Source organism: Pongo abelii, chromosome 7 (assembly GCF_028885655.2).
Source record: "Pongo abelii isolate AG06213 chromosome 7, NHGRI_mPonAbe1-v2.0_pri, whole genome shotgun sequence".
In the NCBI taxonomy this organism is placed as follows: Eukaryota; Metazoa; Chordata; class Mammalia; order Primates; family Hominidae; genus Pongo; species Pongo abelii.
This window is the reverse complement of record NC_071992.2, coordinates 132,559,455-132,580,065: the sequence shown is the minus strand read 5'-3', so window position 1 is coordinate 132,580,065 and position 20,611 is coordinate 132,559,455. Positions and strand designations below refer to the sequence as shown.

The window sequence follows — 20,611 nt, the reverse complement described above, 5'->3', positions numbered from 1 at the left end:
GTGGATAAAGAAGATCCAAGTTCTTTTTATCCGGCCTCCAAGACTCTTCCCAGATCTGAGAGAGCCTCCTGGGTTAGCACTCTCCACCTTGCATTCTGGGTCCATGCTTTTCTTTTTGAATGGAACACTCATTTTAGCTTCTTGCCTTGGCTAAATCCCATCTCTCTTTTAAAGCTTAGCTGAGATAGAATTATCACCGGAAAGCCTTCCATGACTGGCACCCTTAACTCCAAGCCAGAACTGAGTTATCAGGTCTTCCCATGCACCCTGCATTCCTTTCCTTCATAGAGCTCCTCACGCTGCATTCCATTTCCTCTGTCTTTGTCCACATCTGCTGACGGTAAACTCCTCTGTGCTGTGATTAGTTCCAGTACCTAGCAGAGTGGCACATTTTCAGAGTTCAAAAAATATCTGTTAATAAATATATGATTTTCAAATCTCCCACCCTCTCTCCCTACAACTAAATACCAGAACTTGGTATAGGTTTATTTGTACATCTGAGTCAATGTTAGGCCCCTTTACAGCCCATTTCTATTAAAGCCTCTTTTATAGAAATGTCAATGGAAAGCTAGAGCTTTTTTTGATATAATAAAATATTATTAAAGACACCAGAGCATGAAGTTCCATATCTAGTCTGCAGGTAGTGGAAGCAGAGCAGAACTGATCTACACCTTCTTGTAGAGAGTTAGCAAGTGTGAGGAAGTGCTGGGGATGCCAGCAGAGTGGAAAGGATGTTTTATGCACACATCCCTTGCTTTTTCCCAGTTTATGGATCTTTTCTGAATAGTAGTATTTAATTGGGTTATAAGGGAATTAATTTTTCATGTATACAAGTAATTAAGCATTGTCATTTATGCAAGGCTGAGTAGGCACTGCTGGGTCTATAAAGAAGATGGTTTCCGTTCTAGGCTGGGCGCAGTGGCTCACGCCTGTAATCCTAGCACTTTGCGAGGCCGAGACAGGTGGATCACGAGGTCCGGAGTTCGAGACGGGCCTGGCCAATATGGTGAAACCCTGTCTCTACGAAAAATACAAAAAGTAGCCAGGCGTGGTGGTGTGCATCTGTAGTTCCAGCTACTCAGGAGGCTGAGGCAGGAGAATTGCTTGAACCCAGGAGGCGGAGGTTGCAGTGAGCCGAGATCATGCCACTGCACTCCAGCCTGGGCAATAAAGGGAGACACCGTCTCAAATAAAAAAAAAAAAAAAAAAGAAGGAAAAAGAAAAAGAAGATGGTTTCCATTCTACAAGATCTTAGAAGATTGGGAAGATGAGATTTGAATAAAAGTATCAATTAGAAAAAGAGTCAAAATGAGATTTATTCAGATAGTTGTGGCAGTTGAGCAGGGAAGTGCTGAAGGGAGGAGGTGCCACTTGGCGACAGAGCAAGAGAAGTATAAATTTCTCAACCACTGCTCCCCTATTGTCCTCCATAAAATGGAGGGAAATGGGCCCTGGAAGAAGCATGAACTTGGAGCCATGTGAATTTGTGACTCTCTCACTTCCTTGAGCTCCTTGAGCTGTAGAACATTGGGAAAGCTGCTTAATCATGCTGATCCTAAATTTTCTTATTTAAAAAAATGGGGACAAGCCCACTTCATTACATTATCAGTATATAAAACCATGTGAGTTAACATGACTCATGCAAAATTGTCTAACAGTGTGACAATGTATTTAAGCATCACGTCTCATAGTGGACAGGGATTGCTTTTATGTCTAGGGGTCAGAGGAACATGTTAGAGTGAAGCCAAATTTTAAAAGGAAGGTTCAAATATACACTTGGTTTTGCCCAGGATCCAGGAGGAAGCATTGTGTATAAAGAAGGTAAGCAGAATGGAGTGGTTACATAAGGGGGCTAGGGGCTGGGAGAGTATTTCTTTTTTCTTTTTTTTTTTTTTTTTGAGACGGAGTCTTGTTCTGTCGCCAGGCTGGAGTGCAGTGGCGAGATCTGAGCTCACTGCAACCTCCGTCTCCCGGGTTCAAGTGATTCTCCTGCCTCAGCCTCCTGAATAGCTGGGATTACAGCATGTGTGCACCACGCCCAGCAAATTTTTGTGTTTTTAGTAGAGACAGGGTTTCACCATGTTGGCCAGGATGGTCTCAATCTCTTGACTTCGTGATCCGCCCGCCTCGGCCTTCCAAAGTGCTGGGATTACAGGCATGAGGCATGGGAGAGTATTTCTGGGGGCAATCAGGCATATGATGAAGAGGGCAGATGCCAAGTCAGGCACTACAGGGGGCATCTGGGAATCTAGGAAGAACGTGAGCTCATGTATTTAGAACTACCTATTTTCGTAGGCAAAATTCCAAAATGACTGCTATTGACCTATGCCCTTATACAATCCCATCCTCTTGAATGCGGGTGGGACTTGCAAGTATGATGGGATTTCTTTCCCATAATTATGTTATATTATATGATAAAATGGGTTTTGTAGGTATAATTAAGGTCAACTAATCAGTTGATTTTGAATTTCTCAAAGGGAGAATATCCTGAGTGGGTCTGACTTAACCAGGTGGGCTGGTAAAAGAGACAAAAGGTAACAACAGACTCTCTCTTGCTGGTGTTGAAAAAGTCGGATACTATGTTTTAAGATGAGAAGTCCACATGGCAAGAACCTGAGAATGGTCCCTGACTGACAGCCAGCAAGAAAACAGGGACCTTGGTCGTATAACTTCAAGCAAATGAATTATTTCAATAACCAGTGAGCTTTGAAGGGATCTTGAATTTCAGGTGAAATCACATCCTTGGGAGACATTTTGATTTCAGCCTAGTGAGACCTGGAGGACCTGGCCAACCCATACCCAGACTCCTGACCCAAGGAATCTGTGAGATAATAGATCTGTGTTGTTTTAGTGACTCAGTTTGTGGTGGTTTGTTCTGTGGGAATAGAAAATGAATACACGTACTGTTTCTTGTCTACCCCAGCCTTTTGACTCTAGAGCCTTCTGATGACTCTTTAGTTACAGCCCCAGTCATATTATTTCATAATTTTGGTTTACAGCTATGACTTTCCCTCTAGGATGTGAACTCTTCATAAGAAGCTAGATGTAGTAGAGAAAACTTGGTCTTTGGAATCAAGGTTACCTGTGTTCTATACCTGGCTCCATCAATTAATAGTTGCATGAATTTTGACAGTCTATTCAACCTCTCCAAACATCAGTCCTCATTTGCAGAATGGCAACAACACTACTTGACCAGTGGTTCTCAATTGGGGGTAATTTTTTTTTTTTTTGAGACGAAGTCTCACTGTGTCGCCCAGGCTGGAGTGCAATGGCACAATCTCAGCTCACTGCAACCTCCTTTTCCTGGGTTCAAGCGATTCTCTCACCTTAGCTTCCTGAGTAGCTGGGATTACAGGCACGTACCACCACACGCGGCTAACTTTTCAACTGGGGGTAATTTTGCATTCCCTTGGGCTACATTTGGTAATCCTGAAGACATTCTTTGATTGTCCCAACTAGGTTGAGGAGTGCTACTTGCATGTAGTAGGTAGAAGCCAGGGATGCTGCTAAATACCCTATGGTATACAGGACACCTCTCTATTACAAAGATTAATCTGGCTTAAGTGTCAATAAGGCCAAGATTGATAAATCCTTTAGTAGACTAAAAGAAATATTTTGAAGAATATAAAATGACTTTCACAGTATTTTATATTTTGCTGGAGGGATTATAACTCCCTTATGAGGACACCCTAAATTACTGGGGAAGAGGGTACTTTAATAAACAAAATGTATGTTTCCTTTCCTCACAAGATCCTGAATTTGTTTATCTGCCTCTTTCTCACTCCCTAAAATCATTGCATGCATTAAGGGATGTTACTAATAAGAGTTTCTTATGCAGGAAGAAATTTGAGAATCATTGGCTATAAAACATAATTGATACTGAATGATTCCCTTTCCCTTTTTGAGTTATATGATTTTATCTAATCTTTAACACCTACCTGAGTGCCAATACATCAGGAATATGTTAATGCTTACTAAATGCCTGAATAGATGAATGTCCCTTTAAATATTTTTTTTTGTAATTTATTACTTCTTCAGCATTTTGATTCTATTACACAATATTTTGATAATTTAACACTGTGATAAAAATGTAAAGTGAATAAAATTGCAATTGGAAACTGTTGCTTTGGGTCATTGATTTAACATTATTAAGCCTTCTCTAAAGGAGGGATAATAACCTCTATCTCATAGGATTATAAGAATAAAAAGAAAGCTGGTAAGCTCCCCCCTTCTTTCAAGACTTAGCTCAAATCTCAGCTCTTTGGAAGGTGTTTAATAACATTCTTGGCGATAATGCTGTTCTCCTAAAGGAATTTTATTTATATGTCGATCATTACACATACCACATTGTGCTATAAATGTTTGTTTACCCTTCTGTTTCCTCCACTTGACACATGTACAGGTCATTTGTTTAATCAACCTTTTTTTATTTTGAGATCATTGTAAACTCAAATGTTTTTATTAAAAAATAGTACCAAGACCCTGTGTGTCTTCTACTCCCAGGTGTCTTCTTCCCTCACAGGTAGTATCTTGCAAAACTATAAAGTATGAAACTTAGTTTGATGTTTTTTTTTGTTTGTTTTTGCTTATGAATTCCACTGTCTTATTTGTGGAAAAGACTTATTTCCTTCATTGAATTGCCTTTGCATCTCTGCCAAAAATCAGTTGGACTCATTTGTACAGGTTTATTTCTGGGTTCTCTATTCTGTTTCAGTCATCCATGTGTCCATCCTTCTGCTAATACCACAGAATCTTGATTACTTTGGTCTATAAGTCTTCAAATCGTATAGGCTGATTTATACTACTTTGTTCTTTTTAAAAATTGTTTTAAGAATTCTAATTCCGTTGACCTCTGTATAAATCATATGTAATAATCTTTATATCTATAAAACATCTCAAAATGATAGTGATAGAAATTGCATGGATCTTTTGAGGAGAAATTCGTCTTTACTATGTTGTCTTTCAATACATAAACATGGCTGTATCTCCATTTACTTAGATCTTCCTTGTTTTATTTCACTAGCATTTTATAGTTTTCAGCATACAAGTCATATACATTTTTTGATAGATTTACATTTAAGTATCTTACTTTTTAAGCAATCGTGAATGGTATTGTATTTTAATTTTGGTTTTTATGTTTTCATTGCTAATGTATACAAATAAAACTAATTTTTGTATGTTTATCTTATATCCTGCCTCATTGTTGAAATAATGTTAATTTTAGGAATTAAAAAATTGGATTCCTTGGAGGTTTCTATGTAGACAGTTATGCCATTTGCAAATAGGAGTGATATTATTTTTTATCTTCTGATATATATGCATTTTATTACCTTTTCTTGTCTTATTGCACTGGCTATAACTTACAGCACTATGAATAAGAGCAGTGAAAGCAGATATCCTTGTCTGTTTCTTATCTTAGAGGTGTTTCTCAGTGAGCAAGTATATGCAAAACTACCCTCAAAGGTTGAGGGTGCTGAGAGGCTGGAGAAAGAGGCTGACAAATCCAGTTTTTCAGAAAGAAATATTTAATAGGGACTTACTAACATTGCAACCATGAGATGGTGGATCCCCACATCTGCTCTCTAGAATATATTCTTTATATAGCAAGCTTTTAAGATAAAAACAGGTGCAGCTGGTCATGTCTCAGACTTTTTTTGTTGAAACCCATGACCACGAGGAAGGTTAGATAAACACCTTTAAGAGGAGTTATCTATGCCATAGACTTTTTTTTCCAGCTTGCATCTTTGTAAATTTCTTTTTTCTTTTTCAACTTTTATTTTAGAATCATGGGGTACATGGGCAGGTTTGTTACAAAGTTATATTGCATGATGCTGAGTTTGAGGTATTACTGAAACTGTCAACCAGGTAGTGAGCATAGTACCCAATAGGTAGTTTTTCAGTCCTTGCCTCCCTCCCTCTCTCCCACAGGCAATGTTTAAGACTTTGCTGTGGAATACCTTGGTACATAGGAATCAAACATTGATCATCATAGTGGTTTTGCTTCAAGATGGCATCAATCTTGCCATGCAACAGGCTGTTTTTCTACAGAAAGCATTCAGTATATTACCATTAATGGTGTTAGCTGCATGATTTTTGTGGATGCACTTTATTCAGTTGAGAAAGTTCCCCTCTATTCCTATTTTTCTGACAGTTTTTATCTGAATTAGTGTTGAATGTTGTCAAAGGCTTTTTTGGAGCATGATTGATATAGTTATATGACTTTTCTCCATTAGCCTATCAATACAGATAATAATATTGATTGATTTTCCAATGTGTAACTAGCCTTGAATTCCAGAATAAGTTCCACTTGGTTATGAAATATTTTTATTGTCTTTGCTGGCTTTAGTATCAGGGTAGTACTGACTTCATAAAATGAATTTGAAGGTGTTCTTCTCTCTTCTATTTTCTGGAAGAGATTGTGTTAAATTTTTGTTAAGCCTTTTAAAATTATTTGGTAGAATATTCCAGTGAAACCATCTGGGCCTGAATAATTTCTTTTTTTAAAATATTAAAATTATGAATTTAATTTTTTTAGTAGTTATGGAGCTATACAAGTAATTTATTTCATGTTGGAAGAGTTCTTGTGGTCAGTATTTTTCAATGAATTGGTACATTTTATCTAAGTTGTCAGATTTATGTGTTTAGAATTGTTTTGTAGTATTCCCATGTTATTTTGATGTCTGTAGTATTTGCAGTGAGATCCCCGTTTTAACTCCTTATATTGCACATTTGTATTTATCTCTTTCTCTGTCAATACTGCTAGAGGTTTCAGAATTTTATTGATCTTTTTTGAAGAAACATGTCTTTAATTTATTTTACTATTGTTATTCTGTTTTCAATTTTACTGATTTCTGCTCTTTACTATTTCCTGCCTTCTACTTGCTTTGGGTTTATTTTGCTCTCTTTTTTTTCTCTAAGTTCTTCGTGTTGGGAGCTTAGTTTATTGATTTGTGATGTCTCCTTTTTTCCTAAAGTATGCATTTAGTCGTCTAAAATTCCTTTCAGCACCACTTTTACTGTGTTCCACAAAGTTTGATATGTTGCATTTTTACTTCCATTCAATTCAGTGCATTTTTAAATTTCCCTTGAGACTACTTCTTTGACCCATGGATTATTTAGAAGTGTGTTGTTTAGTTTCCAAGTGTCTGGAGGTTTTCTTATTATCTTTCTAGTACTGATTTCTAGTTTTATTCTATTGTGATTGGAGGAAACATTCTGTATGATTTTAGTTCTTTTATATTTGTTGAGATTTGTTTTGTGGTTTAGGATATAATCTTCTTTTGATATATTATTCATGGACACTTGAAAAGAATGTGTATTCTGTTGGTGTTGGGTAGAGTATTTCATACATGTTGATTAGCTGCTGTTCGTTGATGACAGTACTGAGCTCCTCAGTATCCTTTGTGATTTTTCTCTTTAGTTCTGTCAGTGGCTGGAGAGAGGTTTTGGAGTGTTCAACTATAATTTTGGATATATCTATTTCTCCTTTCAAGTCTATCAGTTTTTGCTTCATAGTTTTTTGGAGCACATGTGTTTGGCACACAACCATTTAAGATTGCTATAGCCTCGTGGTTCTTTAACCCTTTTGTCATCATATAATGCTCTTCTCTGTCTTTGGTCTTTCGTAATTTTTTTGCTCTGAAGTCTTCTTTATCTGACTATACTTTATGCCTGTTTTCTTTTTATTAATATGTACATGATATACCTTTTTCCATCCTTTTGCTTTCGACCTGTGTGTCTTGTTATATTTGAATTGAGTTTCTTGTAGAGAGCATATATTTGGGCTATATATATATTTAATCTACTCTATGAATCTCTGTCTTACAATTAGTGTATTTAGACCATTACATTTAATTGAATTATTGCTATGTTAAAACTTAAGCTTATTAGTTTATGTTTTTTTCTTCATTCTCTCTGCTTTCTTTTTCTCCTTTTTTCTTTTCCCTGTGGGTTATTTGCACATATTTTAGTATGCCATTTTGATTTATCTATAGTGTTTGTAAGTGTAGATCTTTTACAGCATTGTCAGTGGTTGCCCTAGGTTTGTTGAAAGATTGGGGTGCCTTGATACAGCCAGGTGAGGGAGTGAGGGGAAAAATCTAGGCCCCTTGCTTGGTCTTTGCTGCCATAGTTGGGGGGTACTTTTTAATTTATTTGCTAGGTTCTTAATTTACTAGGTTTATTTTTGTAGTGTTTTTCTGGAGTAAAGCAGTAATTGTCTGAAAGTTTTCTGTCTTGCTAGGATGCCCCTTTCCTGGTGCTTTGATGAGGCAGAGTGGATTTTTGATGTTTTTATTTTTGTTTGAGCTTGTTGCATTTCTAGGTTGATGGCTCCTTCAGCTATAAGTCTGGAATAGATGAGGCAAAACAAAAATGCTGAGAACTTATCACTGCGTCTCTCCTTGTGTTCTGAGATTCCTAGCCGGCCTTCCTTATTCTTTCTGTCTTTTAGAGTCATCTTACATTTGTTTTATAAGTAATGTCCAGAATTTTTGAATGTACTTAGTAGTAGAAATGGGGAAAAGTATGTCTGTTACATCTTCCTGAGAGCAGAAATTAATGGTCATTATTATTATTATGATTTTTTATTATACTTTTAAGTTCTAGGGCACATATGCACAATGTGAAGGTTTGTTACATAGATATACATGTACCATGTTGGTTTGCGGCACCCATTAACTCATCATTTACATTAGGTATTTCTCCTAATGCTATCCCTCCCCCTACCCCCCACCACACGACAGGCCCCCATGTGTGATGTTCCCCGCCCTCTGTCCAAGTGTTCTCATTGTTCATTTCCCAGCTATGAGTGAGAACATGCGGTGTTTGATTTTCTGTCCTTGTGACAGTTTGCTCAGAATGATGCTTTCCAGCTTCATCCATGTCCCTGCAAAGGACATGAACTCATCTTTTTTATGGCTGCATAGTATTCCATGGTATATGTGTGCCACATTTTCTTAATCCAGTCTATCATCGATGGACATTTGGGTTGGTTCCAAGTTCTTGCTATTGTGAATAGTGCTGCAATAAACATACGTGTGCATGTGTCTTTATAGTAGCATGACTTATAATCCTTTGGGTATGTACCCAGTAATGGGATGGCTGGGTCAAATGGTATTTCTAGTTCTAGATTCCTGAGGAATCACCACACTGTCTTCCACAATGGTTGGACTAGTTTACACTCCCACCAACAGTGTAAAAGTGCTCCTATTTCTCCACATCCTCTCCAGCATCTCTTGTTTCCTGACTTTTTAATCATCGCTATTCTAACTGGTGTGAGATGGTATCTTGTTGTGGTTTTGATTTGCATTTCTCTGATGGCCAGTGATGATGAGCATTTTTTCATGTGTCTGTTGGCTGCATAAATGTCTTCTTTTGAGAAGTGTCTGTTCATATCCTTTGCCCACTTTTTGATGGGGTTGTTTGAGTTTTTCTTGCAAACTTGTTTAAGTTCTTTGTAGATACTGGATATTAGCCCTTTATCAGATGGGTAGAGGGCAAAAATGTTCTTCCATTCTGTAGGTCGCCTGTTCACTCTGATGGTGGTTTCTTTTGCTGTGCAGAAGCTCTTTAGTTTAATTAGCTCCCATTTATCTATTTTGGCTTTTGTTGCCATTGCTTTTGGTGTTTTAGTCATGAAGTCCTTGCCCATACCTGTGTCCTGAATGGTATTGCCTAGGTTTTCTTCTAGGGTTTTTATGGTTTTAGGTCTAACATTTAAGTCTTTGATCCATCTTGAATTAATTTATGTATAAGGTGTAAGGAAGGGATCCAGTTTCAGCTTTCTACATATGGCTAGCCAGTTTTCCCAACACCATTTATTAAGTAGGGAATCCTTTCCCCATTTCTTGTTTCTGTCAGGTTTGTCAAAGATCAGATGGTTGTAGATGTGTGGCGTTATTTCTGAGGCCTCTGTTCTGTCCCATTGGTCTATTTCTCTGTTTTGATACCAGTACCATGCTGTTTTGGTTACTGTAATCTTGTAGTATAGTTTGAAGTCAGGTAGCGTGATGCCTCCAGCTTTGTTCTTTTTGCTTAGGATTGTCTTGGCAATGCAGGCTCTTTTTTGGTTCCATATGAACTTTAAAGTAGTTTTTTCCAATTCTGTGAAGAAAGTCATTGGTAGCTTTATGGGGATGGCATTGAATCTATAAATTACCTTGGGCAGTATGGCCATTTTCACGATATTGATTCTTCCTATCCATGAGCATGGAATATTCTTCCATTTGTCCTTGAGCAGTGGTTTGTAGTTCTCCTTGAAGAGGTCCTTCACATTCCTTGTAAGTTGGATTCCTAGGTATTTTATTCTGTTAGTAGCAGTTGTGAATGGGAATTCGTTCATGATCTGGCTCTCTGTTTGTCTGTTATTGGTGTATAGGAATGCTTGTGATTTTTGCACCTTGATTTTGTATCCTGAGACTTTGCTGAAGTTGCTTATCAGCTTAAGGAGATTTTGGGCTGAGACGATGGGGTTTTCTAAATATACAATCATGTCATCTGCAAACAGGGACAATTTGACTTCCTCTTTTCCTAATTGAATACCCTTTATTTCCTTCTCTTGCCCAATTGCCCTGGCCAGAACTTCCAACACTATGTTGAAAAGGAGTGGTGAGAGAGGGCATCCCTGTCTTGTGCCAGTTTTCAAAGGGAATGCTTCCAGGTTTTGCCCACTCAGTATGATATTGGCTGTGGGTTTGTCATAAGTAGCTCTTATTATTTTGAGCTACGTCCCATCAATACCTAGTTTATTGAGAGTTTTTAGCATGAAGGGCTGTTGAATTTTGTCAAAGACCTTTTCTGCATCTATTGAGATAATCATGTGGTTTTCTTGTTGGTTCTGTTTATGTGATTGATTATGTTTATTGATTTGCGTATTTTGAATCAGCCTTGCATCACAGGGATGAAACCGACTTGATCTTGGTGGATAAGCTTTTTGATGTGCTGCTGGATTTGGTTTGCCAGTATTTTATTGAGGATTTTTGCATTGATGTTCATCAGGGATATTGGTCTAAAATTTTCTTTTTTTGTTGTGTCTCTACCAGGCTTTGGTATCAGGATGATGCTGGCCTCATAAAATGAGTTAGGGAGGATTCCCTCTTTTTCTATTGATTGGAATAGTTTCAGAAGGAATGGTGCCAGCTCCTCTTTGTACCTCTGGTAGAATTTGGTTGTGAATCCGTCTGGTCCTGCAGTTTTTTTTGTTGGTAGGCTATTAATTATTGCCTCAATTTCAGAGCCCATTATTGATCTCTTCAGGGATTCAGTTTCTTCCTGGTTTACTCTTGGGAGGGTGTATGCGTCCGGGAATTTATCCATTTTTTTCCTAGATTTTCTAGTTTATTTGCATGGAGGTGTTTGTAGTATTCTCTGATGGTAGTTTGTATTTCTGTGGGATCAGTGGTGATATCCCCTTATCATTTTTTATTGCATCTATTTGATTCTTCTCTCTTTTCTTCTTTATTAGTCTTGCTAGCAGTCTGTCAATTTTGTCGATCTTTTAAAAAATCCGGCTCCTGGATTCATTGATTTTTTGAAGGGTTTTTTGTGCCTTTATCTTCTTCAGTTCTTCTCTGATCTTCGTTATTTCTTGCCTTCTGCTAGCTTTTAAATTTGTTTGCTCTTGCTTCTCTAGTTCTTTTAAATGTGATGTTTGGGTGTCGATTCCAGATCTTTCCTGCTTTCTCTTGTAGGCATTTAGTGCTATAAATTTCCCTCTACACACTGCTTTAAATGTGTCCCAGAGATTCTGGTATGTTGTGTCTTTGTTCTCATTGGTTTCAAAGAACATCTTTATTTCTGCCTTCATTTCATTATTTACCCAGTAGTCATTCAAGGGCAGGTTGTTCAATTTCCATGTAGTTGTGCGGTTTTGAGTGAATTTGTTTATCCTGAGTTCTAATTGTATTGCACTGTGGTCTGGGAGACAGTTTGTCGTGATTTCTCTTCTTTTACATTTGCTGAGGAGTGCTTTACTTCCAACTATGTGGTCAATTTTGGAAGAAGTGCGATGTGGTGCTGAGAAGAATGTATATTCTGTTGATTTGGGGTGGAGAGTTCTGTAGATGTCTATTAGGTCTGCTTGGTGCAGAGCTGAGTTCAAGTCCTGGATATCCTTGTTAACCTTCTATTTCATTGATCTGTGTAATATTGACAGTGGGGTGTTAAAGTCTCCCATTATTATTGTTTGGGAGTCTAAGTCTCTTTGTAGGTTTCTAAGGACTTGCTTTATGAATCTGGATGCTCCCATATTGGGTGCATATATATTTAGAATAGTTAGCTACTCTTGTTTAATTGATCCCTTTGCCATTATGTAATGGCCTTCTTTGTCTCTTTTGATCTTTGTTGGTTTAAAGTCTGTTTTATCAGAGACTAGGATTGCAACCCCTGGTTTTTTTTCTTTTTGCTTCCCATTTCCTTGGTAGATCTTCCTCCATCCCTTTATTTTGAGCCTATGTATGTCTCTGCACTTGGGATGGGTCTCCTGAATACAGCACACTGATGGGTCTTGATTCTTTATCCAATTTGCCAGTCTGTGTCTTTTAATTGGAGCATTTAGCCCATTTACATTTAAGGTTAATATTGTTATGTGTGAATTTGATCCTGTCATTATGATGTTAGCTGGTTATTTTGCCCGTTAGTTGATACAGTTTCTTCCTAGCACCGATGGTCTTTACAATTTGGCATGTTTTTGCAGTGGCTGGTACCAGTTGTTCCTTTCCATGTTTAGTGCTTCCTTCAGGAGCTCTTGTAAGGCAGGCCTGGTGGGGACAAAATCTCTCAGCATTTGCTTGTCTGTAAAGGATTTTATTTCTCCTTCACTTATGAAGCTTAGTTTGGCTGTATAGGTAATTCTGGGTTGAAAATTCTTTTTTTAAAGAATGTTGAATATTGGCCCCTACTCTCTTCTGTCTTGTAGAGTTTCTGCTGAGAGATCCTCTGTTAGTCTGATGGGCTTCCCTTTGTGGGTAACCCGATGTTTCTCTCTGGCTGCCGTTAACATTTTTTCCTTCATTTCAACTTTGGTCAATCTGACAATTACGTGTCTTGGGGTTGCTCTTCTCGAGGAGTATCTTTGTGATGTTCTCTGTATTTCCTGAATTTGAATGTTGGCCTGCCTTGCTAGGTTGGGGAAGTTCTCCTGGATCATATCCTGAAGAGTGTTTTCTAACTTGGTTGCATTCTCCCTGGCACTTTCAGGTTCACCAGTCAAACATCGATTTGGCCTTTTCACATAGTCCCATATTTCTTGGAGGCTTTGTTCATTTCTTTTTACTCTTTTTTCTCTAATCTTGTCTTCTTGCTTTATTTCATTAATTTGATCTTCAATTACTGATACTCTTTCTTCCACTCTATCGATTGAAGCTTGTGCATGCATCACATAATTCTCGTGCCATGGTTTTCAGCTCCATCAGGTCATTTAATGTCTTCTGTACACTGTTTATTCTAGCTAGCCATTCGTCTAATCTTTTTTTCAAGGTTTTTAGCCTCCTCGCAATGGGTTTGAACGTCCTCCTTTAGCTTGGAGAAGTTTGTTATTACCGACCTTCTGAAGCCTACTTCTGTCAGCTCGTCAAAGTCATTCTCCGTCCAGCTTTGTTCCATTGATGGTGAGGAGCTGTGATCCTTTTGAGGAGAAGAGGCACTCCGATTTTTAGAATTTTCAGCTTTTCTGCTCTGGTTTCTCCCCATCTTTGTGGTTTTATCTATCTTTGGCCTTTGATGCTGGTGACCTACAGATGGGGTTTTGGTGTGGATGTCCTTTTTATTGATGTTGATGCTATTTCTTTCTGTTTGTTAGTTTTCCTTTCAATAGTCAGGTCCCTCAGCTTCAGGTCTGTTGGAGTTTACTGGAGGTCCACTCCAGACCCTGTTTGCCTGGTTATCACCAACAGAGGCTGCAGAACAGCAAATATTGCTGCCTGATCCTTCCTCTGGAAGCTTCATCCCAGAGGGGCACCTGCCTGCATGAAGTGTTAGACGGCCCCTACTGGGAGGTGTCTCCCAGTTAGGCTACACGGGGGTCAGGGACCCACTTGAGGGGGCAGTCTTTCCATTCTCAGAACTCAAACAGTGTGCAGGGAGAACCACTGCTCTCTTCAGAGCTGTCAGACAGGGATATTTAAGTCTGCAGATGTTTCTGCTGCCTTTTCTTCAGCTATGGCCTGCCCCAAGAGGTAGGGTCTACAGAGCAGCAGACCTTGCAGAGCTACGGTGGGCTCTGCCCAGTTCAAGCTTCCTCAGCCACTTTGTTTACCTACTCAAGCCTCAGCAATGGCGGATGCCCCTTCCCCTGCCATGCTGCTGCCTGCCGAATTGATCTCAGACTACTGCACTAGCAGTGAGCAAGGCTCCCTGGGCATGGGACCCGCTGAACCAGGCCCAGGATATAATCTCCTGGTGTGCCGTTTGCTAGAACCATTGGAAAAGTGCAGTATTTGGGTGGGAGTCTCCCCATTTTCCAGGTACAGTCTGTCACGGCTTCCCTTCGCTAGGAAAGGGAAATCCCCCGACCCCTTGTGCTTCCCAGGTGAGGCGATGCCCTGCCTTGCTTCAGCTCACTCTCCATGGGCTGCACCCACTGTCCAATCAGTCCCAATGAGATGAACTAGGTACCTCAGTTGGAAATGCAGAATTCACCGTCTTCTGCATCGATCATGCTGGGAGCTGCAGACTGGAGCTCTTCCTATTGGGCCATCTTGGAACAGAATCCTTATTGTGATTTTTAACTCCAAGCACCCATAGGAGATGTTTAGTGAGGGTTGAAAATGACAAAGATGGAGAAATTATTCTTAAACTCTAAGGCGGAAAACAGATGTAATCAATTATTTTCCCACCATTTTAGTTTTTTATTATTATAGAAACTAGGAAAACTTCTACTTGTGAAGAGAAATAGTAGGTTTAAAAATTGTTTTTATTATGTTTTATCATTTGATTTGCTCTTTACTCCAGCAAAGTGGAATAGTTCTGATGAGGGTGACAGAAAAGGAAACAAATATTCATTAACACAGATGAGCTACTGCCAGAAAGACCAATATTAGCTTCTAATTGCCTAGTAAACAGGAAATACAGGAAAAATGTGCTTAAGTGAGTATGGCAGCTTCTTTCTTCTTTTTTTTTTGAGATAGATAATTGTTGCTCTGTCACCCAGGCTGGAGTGCAGTGGCATGATCTTGGCTCATTGCAACCTCTGCCTTCTGAGTTCAAGCAATTCTCCTGCCTCAGCCTCCTGAGAAGCTGGGACTACAAGTACGTGCCACCACACCAGGCTATTTTTTTTTTTTTTTTGTATTTTTTAGTAAAGACAGGGTTTCACCATGTTGGCTAGGCTGGCTTTGAACCCCTGACATCAGGTGATCCACCTGCCTTTGCCTCCCAAAGTGCTGGGATTACAGGCATAAGCCACCAATCTCAGCTCTTCTTGTTAATTTTTTAGTTGAGGTAAAATATACATATATAGTTTACCATCTGTATTAGTCTGTTCTCATGCTGCTATAAAGAACTGCCTGAGATTGGATAATTTGTAAAGGAAAGAGGTTTAACTCACAGTTCTGGAGGGCTGGGGAGGCCTCAGAAAACTTAGTCATGGCATAAGGGGAAGCAAACATGTCCTTCTTCATGTGGTGGCAGGAAGGACGAGTGCCTAGTGAAGAGGGGGGAAAGCCCCTTATAAAACCATCAAATCTTGTGAGAACTCACTCACTATAATGAGAATAGCATGAGGGTAACCATCCCCATGATTCAATTACTTCCCACTGGGTTTCTCCCATGACACATGGGGATAATGGGAATTACATTTCAAAATGAGATTTGGATGGGACACAGCCAAATTATACCATTCTGCACCTAGTCCCTCCCATATCTCATGTCCTCACATTTCAAAACAAAATCATGGCCTAAACAGTCTCCCCAAAGTCTTAACTAATTCCAGCATTAACCCAAAAGTCCAAGTCCAAAGTCTCATCTGAGACAAGGCAAGTCCCTTCCACCTATGAGTGTGCAAAATAAAAAGCAAGGTAGTTACTTCCTAGATACAATGGGGGTACAGGCATTGGGCAAATACACCCATTCCAAATGGGATAAATCGGCTAAAACAAAGGGGCTACAGGCCCCTTGCAAGTCTGAAATCTAATAGGGCAGTCATTAAACCTTAATGTTCCAAAATGATCTCCTTTGACTCCATGTCTCACATCCAGGTCACGCTGATGCAAGAAGTGGGCTCCCACATTAGGCAGCTTCGCCTTTGTGTCTTTGCAGGGTACAACACCCTCCCAGCTGCTTTCATGGCTGGCATTGTCTGTGGCTTTTCCAGGTGCACAGTGCAAGCTGTTTGTGGATCTACCATTCTGGGGTCTGGAGGACGGTGACCCTCTTCTCACAGCTCCACTAGGGAGTGCCCCAGTGGGGACTCTGTGTGGGGGCTCCAACCCCACATTTCCCTTCTGCAGTACCCTAGCAGAGGTTCTCCATGAGGGCTCTGCCCCTGCAGCAGACTTTTGCCTGGACATCCAGGCATTTCCATACTTCATCTGAAAAGCAGAGGTTCTCCATGAGGGCTCTGCCCCTGCAGCAGACTTTTGCGTGGACATCTAGGCATTTCCATACATCATCTGAAATCTAGGTGGAGGCTCTCAAACCTCAATTTTTGACCTCTGCACACCTGCAGGCCCAACACCACATGGAAGCTGCCAAGGCTTGGGGCTTGCACCCTCTTAAGCAATGGCCTGAGCTGTATATTGGCTTTTTTATTTTTTTGAGACAGAGTCTGGCTGTGTTGGCAGGCTAGAGTGCTGTGGTACGATCTTGACTCACTGAAATCTCTGCCCCCTGGGTTCAAGTGATTCTCCTGCCTCAGTCTTCTGAGTAGCTGAGATTACAGGTGCATTCCACCACACCCAGCTAATTTTTGTATTTTTAGTAGAGTTGGGGTTTTACCATGTTGGCCAGGATGGTCTTGATTTCCTGACCTCGTGATCCACCTGCCTCAGCCTCCCAAAGTGCAGAGATTACAGGCGTGAGCCACCACTCCTGGCCTATTGGCTTCTTTCAGCCATGGCTGAAGCAGTTGGGATGCAGGGCACCAAATCCCAAGGCTGCACACAGCAGGAGAATCCTGGCCCTGGCCCAGGAAACCATCTCTGGGGCAGGAGCAAATGCTGCCAGTCTCTTTTCATAACAAGAGTTACCTTTATTCCAGTTCCCAACAAGTTTCCCATCTCCATCTGAGACACCTCAGCCTGGATTTCATTGTCCATATCACTATCATCATTTTGGTCAAAGCCATTCAACAAGTCTCTAGGAAGTTCCAAACTTTCCCACATCTTCCTGTCTTCTGAGCCCTCCTAGTCTCTAGGAAGTTCCAAGCTTTCCCACATTTTCCTGTCTTCTTCTGAGCCCTCCAAACTGTTCCTACCTCTGCCTGTTACCTAGTTCCAAAGTCACTTTCACATTTTTGGGTATCTTTACAGCAGTGTCCCACTCCTGATACCAATTGACTGTATTAGTCCATTCTCACACTGCTATAAAGGACTGCCTGAGACTGGGTAATTTATAAAGGAAAGAGGTTTAATTGACTCACAGTTCTGCAGGGCTAGGGTGGCCTCAGGAAACTTACAATCATGGCAGAAGGGGAAACAAATACATCCTTCATCCTTCTTCACATGGCAGCAGGAAGGAGAAGTGCTGAGTGAAGGGGGAAAAAGCCCCTTATAAAACCATCAGATCTCATGAGAACTCACTCACTATCACAAGAACAGCATGAGGGTAACCGACCCCATGATTCAATTATCTTCCACCAGTCTCTCTCACAACATGTAGGGATTATGGGAACTACAATTTAAGATGAGATTTGGGTGGGGACACAACCAACCGTATCACCATCTTACTCTCTTTCTCTCTCTCTATATATAGTAAGTGTATATGTGTATATATATATGTAAGTATATATATACGTAAGTGTGTATATATATATGTATATATATATTTCAGTGGTAGCATGTTTTCCTTTCAATTAAGGCAAACAGATTATTGTTTTTGTATTATTGTAGTTTGATTCTCCATTTCATCAATAAATTTGTCAGAGACTGGGTTATTGTAAAGAAAGGATGTTACAGAGGAGTGGTTAGTCATGAGACCTAGGAGCTTCTTTAACATGTCAATATGTCACATTTTCAGTTGCGAAAACTATTGAGAAATGTTATTTTACCCAAAAAAGAAACAGCAAGTTTCATTTTGTGGAATAATTAATACTTACCTGAATGGTTGCTTGTAAAGCAAATTTTATTAAGATGAATTGCATTTTTTAAATTTGGATTTATTATATGCTTAGGGATAAACCCACAGCAAATATAGTTGTCACATTGCAACCTAAAAGTCATTTGCTCTGAGAATCCTCCCTTGATTATATATTGCACATCCCTTTCTTATGACAGTCATCCTACAGAATCCCAATAAATATCTGGTTCTACAGCCTTGTTTCTATACCAAGTTAAATATTCTCTTTGAAATCTGAGCATTTATTTTAATAAAACCAGCTTTGTTTTTTCTAGTGTTTTCTTGAGGGATAATATTCTTGAATTGAATTATTTGAAGTGATGTAACTGATTTTATGTTGTTAAATATTTTGCTTCAATACTGGTGTCTTTATTTTTTCTTGTGTTTCTACTGTTTGTAAACCACACAAGACAAGGACCTTTCTTTAATTCTTTCTTGCTTTTCATTGTCCATGTCTTCTACTTATTTTTTTTTTAACATACCCTGCATTTCAGCACTAACAAATCAGCTTTTGCTATAAGGACAATGTCACAGGCTTATTGATTATCACTGTTTCCTGAAGGTGCAGGCTTGAATCTTCTGTTGTCTTCAATGAAACTAGCTACATGGTCATGTTTCAGAGCATTGGGCAGTCAATGTAAGTCAGGCAGCATGAAGTAAGCACAGCCATATTCTGAGGTTAATACTTCAGCTCACATGACTTGTACATAGTTAACTGGCCAATTACTATTACTCCCCCTGCCTAGAATTTTCTTTGGTATCTTATTCATCTAGCTTAAATGTCGCCTTCATAGGGAAGCCATTGCTTGTGTTAGGTAACTATTATTCTATGTGCTTATAGTATTTATTATTTCATTTGTTTTATCTCTAAATAATCCTTGTGTTTTTATGCACTAGGAATAATTCTAAGCTCTCTATACTCTAGCACTCTGCATGGCCGTCTATTAATAATTATTCAAATTCTTATTCACCTAACATTTATTGAGCGCCTACTGTTTGGCAAGTTCTGTGCTATTTACATTTCTGTGCACTGTAGGTACTTTTGCTTTCAGTTGCTTCTTAGTATATATTGTAAAATTTTAACCAGACTTATAATCTCAGGAACAGTATTTCATTTTGATGACCTTATACCTAGAATAGCTGCTGGTACATAGTAGGTGCTCAGAATGTATTTGATGAATAAATGAATGGATAAAAAAGCAGGCAGGACTGACTTTGGTAGTATAGAAAGGGCTGAGTGTCATTGCACGTGAAAGGATAAGGTTGTCTCTGCCTGGGGTGTCTGTGACAGAGTCAATTCCATCATAAGCAGATCCAGCCAAATTGACTCTCCTCAGGCATAGAGATGTTTTCACTCAATCAGATTATGTGCCATTTACCATATACTACTTGATGCCAAAGTATGCTCCCCTGATGAGCATGACATTTTATTTGCATGCACATAAGCAAGTTCATAGTGTTTAATTTGAAAGTGCAACCCCACTAAGAATACATTTGTTTGTATTTATTTAGAAGCTCTGTTTGGATGGACACATGGGGGTGATCTGGGACATAGAAACCTGGAAAAGCTGATGAAAGCTGATTCTCCCTTGAAGAAGACATTTGGAATGAAGCAGTGTGACCTTTAATCACCCTCAGACCTCTTTTTGTTCTTGTTCCAGGACATTCTATAAGTAAAAATTCCCAGCCTCCTCAGTTCTTTTGTCTTCATTTTATATGCCTTTGGTGTTTGAGTTGAGTTTTCTGTTATTTAGTGGGGGGTTTTGAGGGGGTTTTATCATGGTAGGACAGATATGTTTGAGGGGAGTTTGTAAGGACTGATCAGATTTCTATCAATTAAATAGTAACTGTCACATCCCTTCAGATGAACCTCAGCTATTACCAATCCATTAATGTAACCCTATGCTGCCTCAAGGAACTGGGCTGACTTTGTCTCCTCATTTTCTCAAATCTCTCATAAGTGTTGTGGATGGAGCAAGAGTTTCAGTTTCGCTTTGGTGCAGGGTCGCCTCTATCCAGTGCATAAGACAGCCCACCCTTGTTTTGTTGGGTTACAAGTATTCCCTTTGTTGGGGGAAGCAGTAACAAAAAGAAGTTAATTTTTCCTTCTCATATCCAACAACTTTCCATGGTGTCTCTATTTAATGTATGAGTATGAGTATATACTTCACAGACTTCTTATATAGAGACTTAACTAACATTGGTAATGAAATAGGAAACGCAAAGCAAATACTGGGAGAAGGGCATGGTTAGTTTAACACAGTTCCAAGCACCACTCAAATATTACCTTCATTTTAAGGCAGTCAACAAACAAAGGAGCCACCTTCTCCTCGAGGACATC

The 20,611-nt window shown here is 39.4% G+C and overlaps 1 long non-coding RNA gene across 1 annotated transcript in view; it reads left to right on the top strand.

Annotated features, from left to right (window-relative positions):
* Window positions 1–19,964, top strand: part of LOC129047513 (uncharacterized) — a 64,710-nt gene extending 44,746 nt beyond the window's left edge. The window contains exon 4 of the long non-coding RNA XR_008509249.2: window positions 19,783–19,964. This is a non-coding gene — a long non-coding RNA (uncharacterized LOC129047513). The remainder of the gene's footprint in view (window positions 1–19,782) is intronic.
* Window positions 19,965–20,611: the final 647 nt, after the last annotated feature.